The 15,113-nt window shown below is 47.9% G+C and overlaps 1 protein-coding gene across 1 annotated transcript in view; it reads left to right on the top strand.

The window, feature by feature from the left end:
• Positions 1-15,113, top strand: part of cd247 (CD247 molecule) — a 146,185-nt gene that overhangs the window by 43,904 nt on the left and 87,168 nt on the right. The window lies entirely within an intron of this gene.

Raw genomic sequence — 15,113 nt, 5'->3', positions numbered from 1 at the left:
GAGGACACCAGTGCGCCCAGAGAAAGGCCACATTATCACAGGGAGAACGTATAAACTCCGTACAGACAGCACATGTAGTCAGGGTCAAACCCGGGTCTCTGGCCTTGTAAGCCAGCAACTCTACCCATGTGACACTGTGCTGCCCCCAAATGTGTAATCTCTGGGAATTTAGACAGTTACCTTTCTACATTGCTCTGTCGTGACTTGGAATACACTTTTCAGTGTCATTAAAAAAATCTCCAACATTAGTCACAGTGATCTTTGCAGACGCACACTTCTCGTTCTGTCTGTGTGGAGTTTGAACGTTCTCCCTGTGACCGCGTGGGTTTCCTCCGGGTGCTCCGGTTTCCCCCCACATCCCAAAGACGTGCGGGTTTGTAGGTTAATTGGCCCTGTGTAATTTGCCCCTAGTGTGCAGGGAGTGGATGAGAAAGTGGGATAACATCGAACTCATGTGAGCGGGCGATCGATGGTCGGCGTGGACTTGATGGGCCGAAGGGCCTGTTTCCATGCCGTATCTTTCAATCTATCTCGCCCTGAAATGAAATGGAGCCTGTCAGTTTGTTTTGTGATCATTTGTGCAGGGTACTGTTGGATCTATTTTAGAAGCTGCGATTTCTATGATAACGCGGTGAGGAATAGAGAAAAATATAGCCCTCCTCTTAATACTGAAGTCAAAAGGGGAGATAACAACTTGTGTGCTCTGGGTATGGAGGCAGGGAGGTTGTTTATAATGTGTGTGGTTACTGCTGCTTCCCCTGGCTGATGGAGGGCAGAGATATCCGCCGCTCAGCACAGCAGGTGTGATCATGGCGCTGGGAGCAGTGCAGCCTCTGTAGCTGGGCTTCAGGACATCAGCAGAAGCCCCTGTGTGCATAGGGTTGCCACTGTCCCGTATTAGCCGGGACATCCCGCATTTTGGGCTAAATTGGTTTGTCCCGCACGGGACCATTCTTAGGCCCGGGGGGCGTTGTAGGCCCGGACGCTGTAGGCCCGGGGGGCGTTGTAGGCCCGGACACTGTAGGCCCGGACGCTGTAGGCCCGGACGCTGTAGGCCCGGACGCTGTAGGTCCAGACACTATAGGTTCAGACACTGTAGGTCAGGACAGTGTAGGTCCGGAGGCCCGGGCACCGCCTAACTGAAGTTGTGCAGCAACCCACCTCCCAGGTGGCCGCCATTGGTGGAGCGGGAGCACGTGGCCGCTGGCTGGGTGAGGTCACATGGGGCGCAGGGCATTAACGTCACCTTGTCCCATATTTGGGAGTGAGATAGTTGGCCCCCCTATGTATGCATCACCTCCAGTCCAAAGAATGATACAGTGTGGAAACAGGCCCTTCGGCCCAACTTACCCCCACCAGCCAACATGTCCCAGCTACATGAGTCCCACCTGCCTGCGTTTGGTCCATATCCCTCCAAACCTGTCCTATCCATGTACCTGTCTAACTGTTTCTTAAATGATGGGATAGTCCCAGCCTCAACTACCTCCTCTGGCAGCTTGTTCCATACACCCACCACCCTTTGTGTGAAAAGGTTCCTATTAAACTTTTTCCCGTTCACCTTGAACCTACAGTATGTCCTGTGGTCCTCGATTCCCCTAATCTGGGCAAGAGATTCTGTGCATCTACCCGATCTATTCCTCTCAAAGGAGAGGACTACCTCCTTCATGGGCAGCTCCAGTTCCCAGGCATTTACATTGCAGACACACTTCACCATCACCCCACACCGTTGTCTCTCACTGCTCCACACCACATCTTTGTGAACCCGGGTCACCTCTATCCCATTGCAGACATTGGACTCAGGAGCAGCTTCACCCCCTCTGTTATCAGGCTTCCGGACGGTCCTTCCACAGGCTAGGGCACTGTCCAATTCACCTCTACCCCATTGCAGACATGGGACTTTGCCTGTGGAACTGGTGCGCTACAATGCTGAGAACTATATTCTGCACTCTGTATCTTCCCTTTTGCTCTACCTATTGCACTTGAGTTTGGCTTGTTTGTATTTATGTGTAGTATTATAACATGGATACAGGCATTCGGGCAGGTACTTGGTATTGGGTATTAGTTTATTGATGTCACGTGTACTGAGGTACAGTGAAAAGCTTTGTTTCGCACGCTATCCAAACAGATTTGTAAAGCATGTTTAGGAATAATTGTTCAGATAGCATGCAGAATAAAGTTTCCCACTTCAGCTAGGTACAGGTGACATTAATCTACTAATGCTAATACCACATACCAGTCGAAATGCGTTGTATCTACCCTGCATGTTTTGCCTCGATGAGGTGTCCACTTTAGTCTAAATGGACTGAAATGGAGATTATGTGGGCATCTGATGAGCTGTTAGATGCCCACTCCATCCGCATCCATCCACCCAGCACCACTGGTCAGTCCTGGCCTGAGCCTTCCTAGTCCATACAAAATGCCTAGAGTTGCTGATTTCAGCCAGACTTCTCCTTTTACAGCACCCACCATTGTTGAATCTCCCATTCCAGTCACTATTGCTTTGCTCCTATCTTTGATCCTCCAAGCTGGGCAGTACAGAGAAGATTTACTCTGTTGCCAAGCCTCAAAGGCCTGAGCTGGAGGGAGAGGTTGGACGGGCTGGGACTGTATTCATAGGATCATAAAGAACGGGGAAATAGCCCTTCAGCCCAACTTGTCCATGCTGCCCCATCTACACGTCCCATTTGCCCGCATTTAGCCCATATCCCTCTAAATCTTTCCTATCCATGTACTTGTCCAAATGTCTTTTAAATCTTATTATAGTACCTGTCTCAAATACCTCCTCTGGCAGCTCTGTCTAAAACTGTTACAATTGTTTCGTTGGGTTGCTGTTGTCTAAATTACTTAAATTATTGCATCGTATGGGAGGCGCATTCCCAATCTCGTTGTACCCCTGGGTACAATGACAATAAAGATATATTGTATTGTATTGTATTGTTCCATACGCCAGCCACTCTCTGTGTGAAATAGTTGCCCCTTAGGTTCCTATTAAATCTTTACCCCTCTCACCTTAAACCTCTTCCTCTGGTTCTTGATTCCCTTAGTCTAGTTAAAACACTTTGCATTCACCCTATCTATTCCCCTCGTGATTTTATACATGTCTATAAGATCACCCCCCAACCTCTGAGGACAATAGGAAAGATATTGTCAAGCTTGAAAGGGTTCAGAAAAGATTTGCGAGGATGTTGCCAGGACTCGAGGGTGTGAGCTACAGGGAGAGGTTGAGTAGGCTGGGTCTCTATTCCTTGGAGTGCAGGAGGATGAGGGGTGATCTTATAGAGGTGTACAAAGTCATGAGAGGGATAGATCGGGTAGATGCACAGAGTCTCATGCCCAGATTAGGGGAATCAAGGTGAAAGGGAAAAAATAACTTTTTCACACAAAGGGTGGTGGGTGTATGGAACAAGCTGCTCGAGGAGGTAGTTGAGGCTGGGACTGTCCCATCGTTTAAGAAACAGTTAGACAGGTACATAGGTACATGGATAGGACAGGTTTGGAGGGATATGGACCAAACGCAGGCAGGTGGGACTCGTGTAGCTGGGACAATGTTGGCCGGTGTGGGCAAGTTGGGCTGAAGGGCCTGTTTCCACACTGTCACTCTAAGACTCTATGACTCCTCTGTGCTGCAAGGAATAAAGTCCTAGCCTGCCCAACCTCTCCCTGTAGCTCAGGCCCTCGAATCCTGGCAATCTGCTCACAAATCCTCTCGGCACTCTTCCCAGCTTAACGGCTTTTCCTCGGAGTGGAAGTGTATAAGTCCATGAGGGGAATAGGTAGAGTGAATGCACAGAGTCTTTTAGGCAGCTTAGAGGAATGAAGAACCAGAGGAAATGTTTTTAAGGAATGATAATAATCTAAAACCAAAGCAGATTCTCAAATACAATGTCATAACAGCTTTAGATAATTGGAAAAAAAACGAATTCTGAGAAGGATAAAGCAGAGCAGGTATGTGGGGAGTGGGAGGGATGAGGTGAAGATGCACCAGATTAGTGAGCACACCCCCCCATGTATCTGAGCTGCAAATGTCTGATCTATTGTCGGTGCGGGCTACCCAAAGGCACTTGCTTCACGTCACTGACGTCACACCACAATCCCACAATAACTACACTTTCAGGCTGAGATCAGATCACCTTGCCAAAACACTTGTATAAATTGCCTCGCTAACGAGTTTGAGAGAAGTTCTGAAATTGTTAACTTCAATTCATATCGTGTTGAGTTATCTACAATTTAAGGAAAACACATTTTTATTGAGATAATGCATAGAACAGTAGAGCTGAGGAACAGGCCTTTCGGCCCACAATGTCCGTGCTGAACATGATGCACGCGATCCATATCCCTCCATTCCCTGCATATCCACGTGCCTATCAAAACGCCCCTTGAACGCCACTATCATATCTGCCTCCACCATCACCCCCGGCAGCGGGTTCGAACCCAGTCTCTGGCGCTGCTGAGGATTGGAACGGTTTCTTGCTGTATTAAATCTTCGCCCCCACCTCCTTCAACGTGCAAAGTAAATAAACAAAACTCTCAACTGGGAGAGATTCTCCCCACCACCCTCTTCTGATGGCCCTGTTGGTTCAGAATCCACGAAGGCGTGAGAATATGAGCAGGTTTGTTCGTGCAAAACAGCAAGACCTCCAGCAGAGGAACACATCAGTGGCAGATCCAAGACTGAGATATTGGTTGTGTTGTATGAGAGGGGTGTAGCTCGTCAGTTTGGGTAGTACTCTTGCAGTTGCTCTGATCCACCATGATAGCAGACTCAACACGAGGCACGCCTTCTAATTCTTTCTCTCCTCTGATGTTGTGGAACAAATTATTTTTCCCCATTGTTCCTTTACCCATGGCCAAACCTATAGACTACTCAATGGGTGCAGTCAATGGAGCATCTTGACATCTGGGCAAGGAGTATGCTTAGAACAGGACCAAGGTGAATGGCGTTGGGCAGGAGAGATGTTATTCCCCATTGTGCAAAGGGAACAGTTCACATTTACCATCATGTGCACAAGTACAGTGAGGTGCAGGTACAATGAAAATCTTTCTGGCAGCAGCATCACAGGCATTTAGATTCAGACAGCACACACAAGGATGAACTATACATACATCTATATACTAAAACTCTCGTTTGTTTGTTTGTTTGTTCCTGAACTACAGCCAAAACGGTACACGATAGCGCAACAATTATAGGTCCACCTTACTCACCGTCGCCCCTTTGGTGCTAATGGAAGAAGTTTCATTGAAATCGGTGTTATATTTTTAAAGTGATTCACATTTTAAAGTTTAAATCTATCTCCTAGGGAGGGAGGGGGAGGGAGGGAGAGGGGAGGAGGGAGGATAAGGGGGGGTTGAGGGGGATGGAGTGGGGGGGAGGGGGAGGAGGGAGGGAGGGGGGATGGGGAAGGGGAGGAGGGAGGGAGGGAGGGGGGGAGGGGAGGGGGGAGTGGGGGGGGGGGAGAGGGGAGGGGGGAGTATGGGAAGAGAGGGTGCTGCACCAATGCACGAGAGGTTTGGGCCCAACGGGTCCACTTGGTCTAGTCTCACATAAAACTCTAAAAAGAAGGCACGGCAAAAAAAAATTATTGCAAAAACATAATTTGAAAAAACAAGTCTGTGGTAGGGACAAAAAGCTGGAGTAACTCAATGGGTCAGACAGCATCTGTGGACAAAAGGAATAGGTGACGTTTCGGGTCTCGATCCGAAACGTCACCTATTCCTTTTCTCCAGAAATGCTGTGTGATCTACTGAGTTACTCCAGCTTTTTGAAACATAGAAACATAGAAGATAGGTGCAGGAGGAGGCCCTTTGTTCCTTCAAGCCAGCACCGCCATTCATTATAATCTTGGCTGATCATCCACAATCAGTAACTCGTGCCTGCCTTCTCCCCATATCTCTTGATTCCGCAAGCCCCTAGAGCTCTATCTAACTCCCTTTTAAATTCATCCAGTGAATTGGCCTCTATTGCCTTCTGTGGCAGTGAATTCCACAAATTCACAACTCTCTGGGTGAAAAAGTTTTTTCTCATCTCAGTTTTAAATGGCCTCCCCTTTATTCTTAGACTGTGGCCCCTGGTTCTGGACTCCCCCAACATTGGGAACATTTTTCCTGGATCTAGCTTGTCCAGTCCTTTTATAATTTTAATGCGTTTCTATAAGATTCCCTCTCATCCTTCTAAATTCCAGTGAATACAAGCCCAGTCTTTCCAATCTTTCCTCATTGTGTCTGTCTTCAGTTTTAACCAGCATCTGTAGTCCCTTACTGCACAAGTCTATGGCAGGACATTCTTGTACCCTTTATTCTTTATCTGTGCACTGTGGACAGCTTGATTGTACTCATGGATAGTCTTTAGGTTAGCACACAAACAAAGGCTTCTCGCTGTATCTCGGTACACGTGGCAATATTAAATGATAGCAGAATCAGGGGATATGGGGAAAGGGCAGGAACGGGGTACTGATTGTGGATGATCAGCCATGATCACATTGAATGGCGGTGCTGGCTTGAAGGGCTGAATGGCCTACTCCTGCACCTATTGTCTATAGTCCATTGTCTATAAACTAAACTAAACTAGACTAGTGCAGGAGGTGATCCATGGTGTTCTGTTGCTGTGGTAGGATTAGGGTTGTGCGGGTCGGTTCAAGAAACTTGATGGTTGTAGGAAACTAGCTGTTCCTGAATACTGGGAGACTGATTGGCAATTTGCCCTCCCTCAATGGAAAGAATTACGTTTGATGACTTGTTTTTGAAGGTTGGTGTCATATGGAATTGATGTGGTGTGGGCAGGTCGATGGTGCAGGGCTCTGACTGTGCAGTGCTTGTTCCTGGAATATTCAGCTAAGGCTGATGTTGATCCAGTCCAGATCACTGATGGAGGGCGGCACGGTGGCGCAGCGGTAGATTTGCTGCCTCACAGCGCCAGAGACCCGGGTTCCATCCTGATTACTGGTGCTGTTGTTACGGAGTTTGTACGTTCTCCCCGTGACATCCAAAATCTTCGGTTTCCTCCCATACTCCAAAGACGTACAGGGTTGCAGGTTAATCAGCTTGGTATAAATGTAAAATTGTCCCCCCTAGTGTGTGTAGGATAGTGTTAGTGGTCGGTGTGGACTCGGTGGGCTGAAGGGCCTGTTTCCGCATTGTATCTCTAAACTAAACAAAAAGGTTTTCTCTAAGATCACTGTGCATCTGCAGAATCTATTCCATTCTCCTGTACTCCATCCCTCCTCCCCACTCTGCACAGGTTGCATCAATGCCCAGGAACAAAGGAAACTACAGAGAGTGGTGGACACTGCCCAGTACTGACCTCTCCATCATGAGATGGATCTACAGGACTCACTGCCTCTAAAAGGCAGCTAGCATCAATTTTATTTTTGGAAATGCAGAGAAATTCCAGGAGCCCCTCTCTTGCTGAGCCAGTTGGCAATTTGTTGTTTCCCAACAGAAAGAAATAAACTTGCTCAACATACTAAATTACAGTCATTTTTCTTCACCGAATGGCCTAATTCTGCTCCTCTCACTTATCAACATGTACGTTCCAGGCTTCTGCTGAATTCCTGAAGGAATTACAATGGTGAATGAAATAATTTGTAACAGTGCTTTCAACGCCTGGTGTTTTAATGAGTGCTCATTTGTCCCTGAGCATTTGGCCTTCCATCTTGTGTGAGGACCGTCTTTCTTCAAATGTTAATCACAAAATGCAATGTTTTCCACAATGCAAACTTTCATCACATCAGGGGAAAAATAGAAATAGCTCAAAAATAAATAATGATTCATTTTCGTTTAGTCATTGAGTGATAATGTTACTGAAATGATATTACTGAAGTTTGTTAAATTATTCAAAAGGAAATTTTTATTCGTGATTTGATTGTAACACAGACTTTAAGTCTGGCAGAATAGCGACTTTCAATTGACCTGATCCTGCAGTGGGTCAGTTCCATATCAACAAAGAGCTTTACTTTCTCTTATCTCCCACTACACTATTACACACTCAAGGGAAAGACCCTTCACGGCATTGATGTACAGAGCAGGGCCGTCTTAACGCATGGGCCTGATGGGCACTTGCCCGGGGGCCCACGAGCATAGGGGCCCCATGCTGATCTGTGTATGTTAAGTGACTTGCAATAAATAAATAATACTTTAAAAATGTAGGTTCAATAAGTGCTTTTTTCGCAACATTTTCGGTCACTAAGTGCTTCTCACAGCGATCTGTAAGTGCTTTTCGCAATAATGTAGCACCCTAAGTCCATCGCTGTGCTTTTCGTTAAGTGCTTTTCGCCGGCACGACAGGGGGGGGGGGGGCTGGTAGGGAAAGGGGGGTGGGGGAGAGTAACGGTAGGGGCCCCAGTACACTGCTTTGCCCGGGGGCCCATAATGCTGTAAAAACGGCCCTGGTACAGAGGGGTCTTGGGGTCAAAGTCCACAACACCCTGAAAGTGGCCACACCAGTAGATAGAGTGGTGAAGAAGGCTTAGTGTATGCTTGCTTGCCTTTATTAGTCAGGGCATTGAGTGTGCAAGTCTGATCTGTTTGGATAGCCTGCAAAACAAAGCTTTTCACTGTGCCTCTGTACATGCGCAATAATAAAACTAAACCTAAAATGAGAGGAAGCTCTTGTTTTGTTTAGTGAGGTCTGCCAGACAAACGTGTCTCTGACCCAGTTGTGTAAGAAGGAGCTGCAGATGCTGGATTAAACTGAAGATAGACACAAAATGCTGGAGTAACTCAGCGGGACAGGCAGCATCTCTGGAGAAAAGGAATAGGTGACGTTTTGGGTCGAGATCCTTCTTCAGACTCTCGTCGGAGAGAGGAGGAGAACTTCTTCAAAGTGGGCACACCTTGATGAGATTTTGGAGTGGAGCAGACGAGATGTGTTGGAAGGAACTGCAGATGCTGGTTTACACAGAAGATTCTGAAGAAGGGTCTCAACCCGAAACGTCACCTATCCCTTTTCTCCAGAGATGCTGTCTGACCCACTGAGTTACTCCAGCATTTTGTCTATCTCTGACCTCGTTGCAGGCCGACAGCAGTATGAGGCTCACCACATTGAGACCAATCGGGAAGATTTCTGCTTCCCTCCAATGTCACCATGTCAAGGGTTTAACATGAAGCAACCAGACCTCTGCATTTCCTTACTCCTGAGGACACTCAGCCCAACGAGTCCATGCTGGATTACAGTGGACATCCATTAGTCCCAATCCCCCATTCCCCACCATGCAACCTGTTCTCACTCTCATACCCAACGACCCATTTCTGTTCCTCTCCGAGCTACAATCAGTTTGGGTTCTGCGCATTTCACAGGAACGTAACCCTGTCATATCCTGGGGCTTCCTGTCGGCAGTTAACCCACCCGCACGACTTTGGGATGCGGGGGGAAACCAGAGCACCCGGAGAAAACCCACACGGTCACAGGGAGAACGTGCAAACTCCACACACAGACAGCACTCAAGGTCTCTGGCACAGTGAGACAGCAATACTAACTGCCTCACGATGCCAGAGACACAGGCTTGATTCTGACCTCGGGTGCTGTCTGTGTGGAGTTTGCTTGCACTAACTGCTGCACCACAATCCCCCCCATGTTCTTTCTGTTCCCTATGGTCAAGGTATGCCAGTTTTAAAATAAACAGTTCATTACTGATGATTCCTGTAAAAGAGAATTACAAACTTTTATTACTCTTTTCATTGGGAAGTGTTTGTTAAATGTCGTCTGGCATGACAATCACACGACGGCAGAGGAGAGACAGCAGAGATTTACAAAAGAAAACCACGTTGGACAAATGAAGACTTTTGAGGTTGTGATAAGCAGAAAAGGGAAAGGGGAAATAATGGGTGTGATGAATTCACATCCACAAGGCATTCAATGAGATGCCAGCCATTATGAAACAAAATTAGAGCTGGTACCATCTGATTCACCTCTACCCTATTGCGGACATTGGACTTTGTCTGTGGAACTGATGCGCTACAATGCTCCGGTAGCTTACGGAAGGACCATTCAGAAGCCTGATACTGGAGGGGAAGAAGCTATTCCTGAGTCCAGTGGTGTGCACTTTCGAGGTTTTGTAGCTTCTGTCTGAAGAGAGGGGGAGAAGAAGGAATGATCGGGGTGGGACAAGTCTTTGATTATGTTTAGGAAGAAACTGCAGATGCTGGTTTAAACCGAAGATAGACACAGGAAGCTGGAGTAACTCAGCAGGAGCATCTCTGGAGAGAAGGAATGGGTGACGTTTCGGGTCGAGTCTGAAGAAGGGTCTCGACCCGAAACGTCACCCATTCCTTCTCTCCAGAGATTCTGCCTGTCCCGCTGAGTTACTGCAGCTTTTTGTGTCTATCTTTGATTATGATGGCTGTTTTCCCAAGGCAGCGTGAAGTGTAGATGGAGTTGATAGTGGGGAGTTTGGTCGGTGTGATGGGCTGGGCTACATCCTGCATGTCTTGTTGTTTTGAGCAGAGCTGTTGACACAGAACTGTTGGAGTCGAGTGAGTTTTGTCACGTGGTTCATTACCCTGTTTCCAGCTGGGAGCAGGGCCTGCACTGGGCCGAGTTCCTGGGACAGCTGCCAATCCAGCCTTGGCCAACGGCCCAGCCAGCTCACAACATGGAGGACAAACTTAGAAACCTGTTCAATCAAAGTGCATCTGGCAGACTCAATTAATCTGGGTACTCAATATTAGTGGGGCCGTATTGAAATTGACAGTCAACAGACTTCAGAGCCCTTTTTCCAAGGCAAACAGCATGGAAACAGGCCTTTCGGCCCATCTCATTCATGCCAACCATGATGCCCCATCTTAGCTAGTCCCATTTACCTGTGTTTGGCTCATATCCCTCTAAACCTTTCCTATCAATGTATCTGTCCGAGTGTTGTTTAAATGCTTTCATAGTGCCTACCTCAACTACCTTGTCTGGCAGCTTGTTCCGTACACCCACTACTCTCTGTGAAAGGTTGCCCCTCAGGTTCCCATTAAATCTTTCTCCTCTTACCTTAAACCTATGTCCCCTAGTTCTTGATTCCCCAACTCTGGGGGGGGGGGGGGGGGGGTGAAGAGTCTGAGCATTCAATCTGTCTATTCCCCTCGTGATCTTACAAACCGTGTGATCACCCCTCAGCCTAGGCTGAGCAATGGTTCAGGGTGAGATCCATGAGGTAGGAATCGGTGCTGAAAGGAGAAGAGGGAAGTAAAGGGAATTCCTTGAATGGGTTTCTGTTCCCAAGCACCATTCCACCTCCAGACACTCCTTACAACAACCCCACTCAGTACCCTCACCTCTATCCACCTATCACTTCCACCTATATTCCTTCCTCTGGCTTCACAATTTGCACTTCTTCTATCCTTATCTCACACTCTCACCCTCTGGTCTTGTCCATCCATCTGCCCACCCCCTTCCACACCTATACCCACCCATCACTTGCCCCTGACATTGTCCTGCCCCCACCTCTCTTGTCCAGCTTTCTCCTCCCTACTCTCTTAGTCTGAAGAAGGGTCCCTCCTCTCTTCCAGCTTTCTCTCCCCCTCCCCCCCCCCCAACACAATCAGTCTTAAGAAGGGTCCCAATGTTAAAAGTCACCTATCCACGTCCTCCACAGATGTTGCCTGCCCCACGGAGTTACTCCAGCACCGTGTCTTTTTTTGTAAACTAGCCCCTGGATTTCCGTGCGTCTCCTCATGCTATTCTCCTTGTTTGATCTGGCAAGCTCCAACACACCTAGACGTGGCAGTATTTTCCTCTTGTTCCCGGTAGTGGGTTAAATGTAGTTGGGCTGACTGTGTTGATTTTCACTGCCAAGTTTCAGCATTGACCTTTGGGCTGCCGTGTCAGTGTCACTCACAATTGATCAAAGCCTCGGGTCTTTTCCAAACATTAGCAGGGGGTGTGGGAGATGACGACGAATCGTCACCTGCCGTTTCTCTGTCCTGTCTCTCTCAAGGCCCGCTGGGGACAAGTGCTCTGCCTGTTTAAACCGGCACTCACTCTGGGCCAGTGTGGGTTAGTTTAGGAAGGAACTGCAGATGCTGGTTTAAACCGAAGATAGACACCAAATGCTGGAGTAACTCAGCGGGACAGGCAGCGTCTTTGGGGAGAAGGAATAGGTGACATTTCAGGTCGAGACCCTTCTTCAGACTCTAAAGAATCTGAAGATCTGAAGATCTGAAGAATCTGATCTGAAGATCTGAAGGTCTGAAGAAGGGTCTCAAATCAAATCGTCACCGATTCCTTTTCTCCAGTGATGCTGAGTTACTCCAGCATTTTGTGTCTATCTGGGTTAGTTTAGTTTAGATATGGCCCTTCGGCCCAACAAGTCCTCGCTGACCACCGACCACCCATGCAGTTCTATGTGATTCCACTTTCTCATCCACTCCTTACATGCTAGGGGCAATTTACAGAGGGCCAATTAACCTACAAACCTGCACGTCTTTGGGATGTGGGAGGAAGCTGGAGGAAACAGCGAGAACGTGCAAACTCCACACAGACATCCTCAAATGTAGTGGGCAAGACACAAAGTGCTGGAGGATCTCAGCGGGCCAGGCAGCATCTGTGGAGGGAATAAGCAGACGATGTTTTGGGTCGGGACCCTTCTTCAGACTGACTCTTGAAATACCTCGATTGCAGGCTGCTCTCCCCACTTGTCCAGTCCCTTCCAATCTACATCTTTTGAGATGCCTCACATGTTCATCAGTCTGAAGAAGGGTCCCTACCCGAAACATGTCTGTCCACTTCCTCCACAGATGCTGCCTGACCCGTTGAGTTCCTCCAGCACTTAGTGTTTTGCTCCATGTTCCAGCATCTGCAGTTTCTGGTGCCTTGTACGTAGTTGACCTGGGGACTGGGCTGCCAGGAAGCGTTTGAGAAAGTTAGCTGTAAACAGTGGTTTGTGGATTTAATGTGCTTGGCCTTGGGGGTGATGTATTGGCACTGACAGTAAGCTGGTTGGCAGCCAAGAAATGGCAATAGTGAATGTGTCTCTGTCGAGATGACAGGCGGTGATTAGTGGTGTCCAGCAGAGAGCAAAGCTTGGCCTCAGCCATTCCTACCACATCAATGATTCGGTTGAATGATCAAACACCGGGTGGCATCACCAGCAATGGCTGCCTCGCCAACAGTCTGTCTGTCTGTCCTTTCTTCTGTTTTTGTTATTTTAAGTATGTGTTTTAGTGTCTCTTGGTTTGTTTTATGTGAGGGGTGGGGGGGGGAAATCTTTTTTTCAATCTCTTACTTCAACAGAGATGCAATTTTTCTCCGTATCATATCTCAGTCCCCACTGCGGCCTAACATCGAGGAGTTGGCGGCCATTCCTGGAGTCCGGCCCGGCGCCTGCGGCCTAACATCGTGGTGCTTGCGATCCCTTTGCCGGGGATCGAATGTGGAGAACTCCAACCGTGGGGTCTGTGGACTTTAACATCGAAGCCCGCGGTCTCTGGTAAGAAGAGGCCTACTCAGGAGCTCCATGCTGCGGACCCTGTTTCAACTGGGGAGTTTCGATCATCCCGACGCGAGGGCTTCAGACCGTCGGCTCCGGTGACTACGAATGGTTCAACAGCCCTGACCACGGGCGAATACAAAGAGGAAGATGGTTGAACTTTATTACCTTCCATCACAGTGAGGAATGTGGAATCCGCTGTGGTGGATGTTTATGTAAAATTTTATTTTATGTGGCTGTGTGTCTTGTTGCTTTTTTTACTTAGTGTGGCTGTATGGCAACTCAAATTTCACTGTACCTTAATTGGTACACGTGACAATAAATTGATCTTGAAATCTTAATCTTGAAACATGTCATGTTTCTCGGTTGTCCCCAAGCATTCAATTTAATGACGAGGAGAATGGGAGACGGTTCGTGCCACCCTCCAGTCTTCCACTTGCTCAGCCGCTGCTAATGATGATGCAAACATCTCCGTCAAGGCCCCAGCGATCCCCTCTGTTGCCCCACAGTGATTTCATCAGGCACGGAGCAACTGCCCACCTTAAGGTGCGTCAACACAGAGGGTGTGGGTGTTTGGAACGAGCTGCCACAGGAGGTCGTTGAGGCAGGTACTATAACAACATTTAACAGACATTTGGACAGGTGCATGAATAGGAAAGGTTTAGAGGGACAGGGGCCAAACGCAGTCAAATGGGACCTACCTGACCAATGTGCCGTAGTCTGTGTAAACTATTCCCATCCTTTAGCCCTGCGCATTTGACAACAGGCTCTTCCCGAACTCACCCAAGCATGACAAGAGTTTGGTCTCTCTCATCCTCCTGCGATTTACATTCCAGATTTCCACCACCCTCTCTACTATTTCTCTTAATTTACCCTTGGATCCTTTTACTAGTAACTTTCAGCTGCCTTATGTACAGCTTTTGACTACATTTTTTTGTATTTGGCCTTTTCATGTTCCACTTATAAAGTGGCACAGCTGGTAGAGCTGTATCCTTACAGCACCAGAGACTCTGGTTCGATCCTGACCTTGGGAGCTGTCCGTGTGGAGTTTGCACGTTCTTCCTATGACTGCGTGGGTTTCCTCCAGGTGCTCTGGTTTCCACCCACAGCCCAAAGTGTGTGTTTGTAGGTTAATTGGCCCTCTGTAAATTGCCCCATAGTGTGGAGGGAGTGGATGAGAAAGTGGATAACATGGAGTTAGTGTGAACGGGTGAGCGATGGTTGATGTGGACCTATGGGCCGAAGGGCCTGTTTCCATGCTGTGTCACTTTAAAATAAAAATTAAAAAACTTAGTACTCTCTTGCAAAGTGTACTGTCACCTCGAACTCCATCTTTTGGCACTAGTCCAGTTCCTTCTCACGTCACTAGTTTGTCGTTTCTTGGTGTCAGCTTGTTCATCATCACCATGGACCTTCAATTATTATACACGTTCATCCCAGACCAGTGTAACACGGGGTGGAAACAGGCCCTGCAGCCCAACACCCACACCTACCAGTACCAACATGGCCCAGCTACACTAGTCTCACCTGCCTGTGCTTGGTCCATATCCCTCCAAACCTGTCCTATCTAGGTAGATACAGTACAGTACATATCCCTCTAAACCCGTCCTATCTAGGTAGATACAGTACAGTACATATCCCTCTAAACCTGTCCTATCTAGGTAGATACAGTACAGTACATATCCCTCTAAACCCTTCCTATCTAGG

This window comes from Rhinoraja longicauda, chromosome 12, assembly GCF_053455715.1.
Source record: "Rhinoraja longicauda isolate Sanriku21f chromosome 12, sRhiLon1.1, whole genome shotgun sequence".
Classification (NCBI taxonomy): domain Eukaryota; kingdom Metazoa; phylum Chordata; class Chondrichthyes; order Rajiformes; family Arhynchobatidae; genus Rhinoraja; species Rhinoraja longicauda.
Note: the sequence above shows the minus strand (reverse complement) of the source record. Positions and strands in the feature narration are given on the sequence as shown.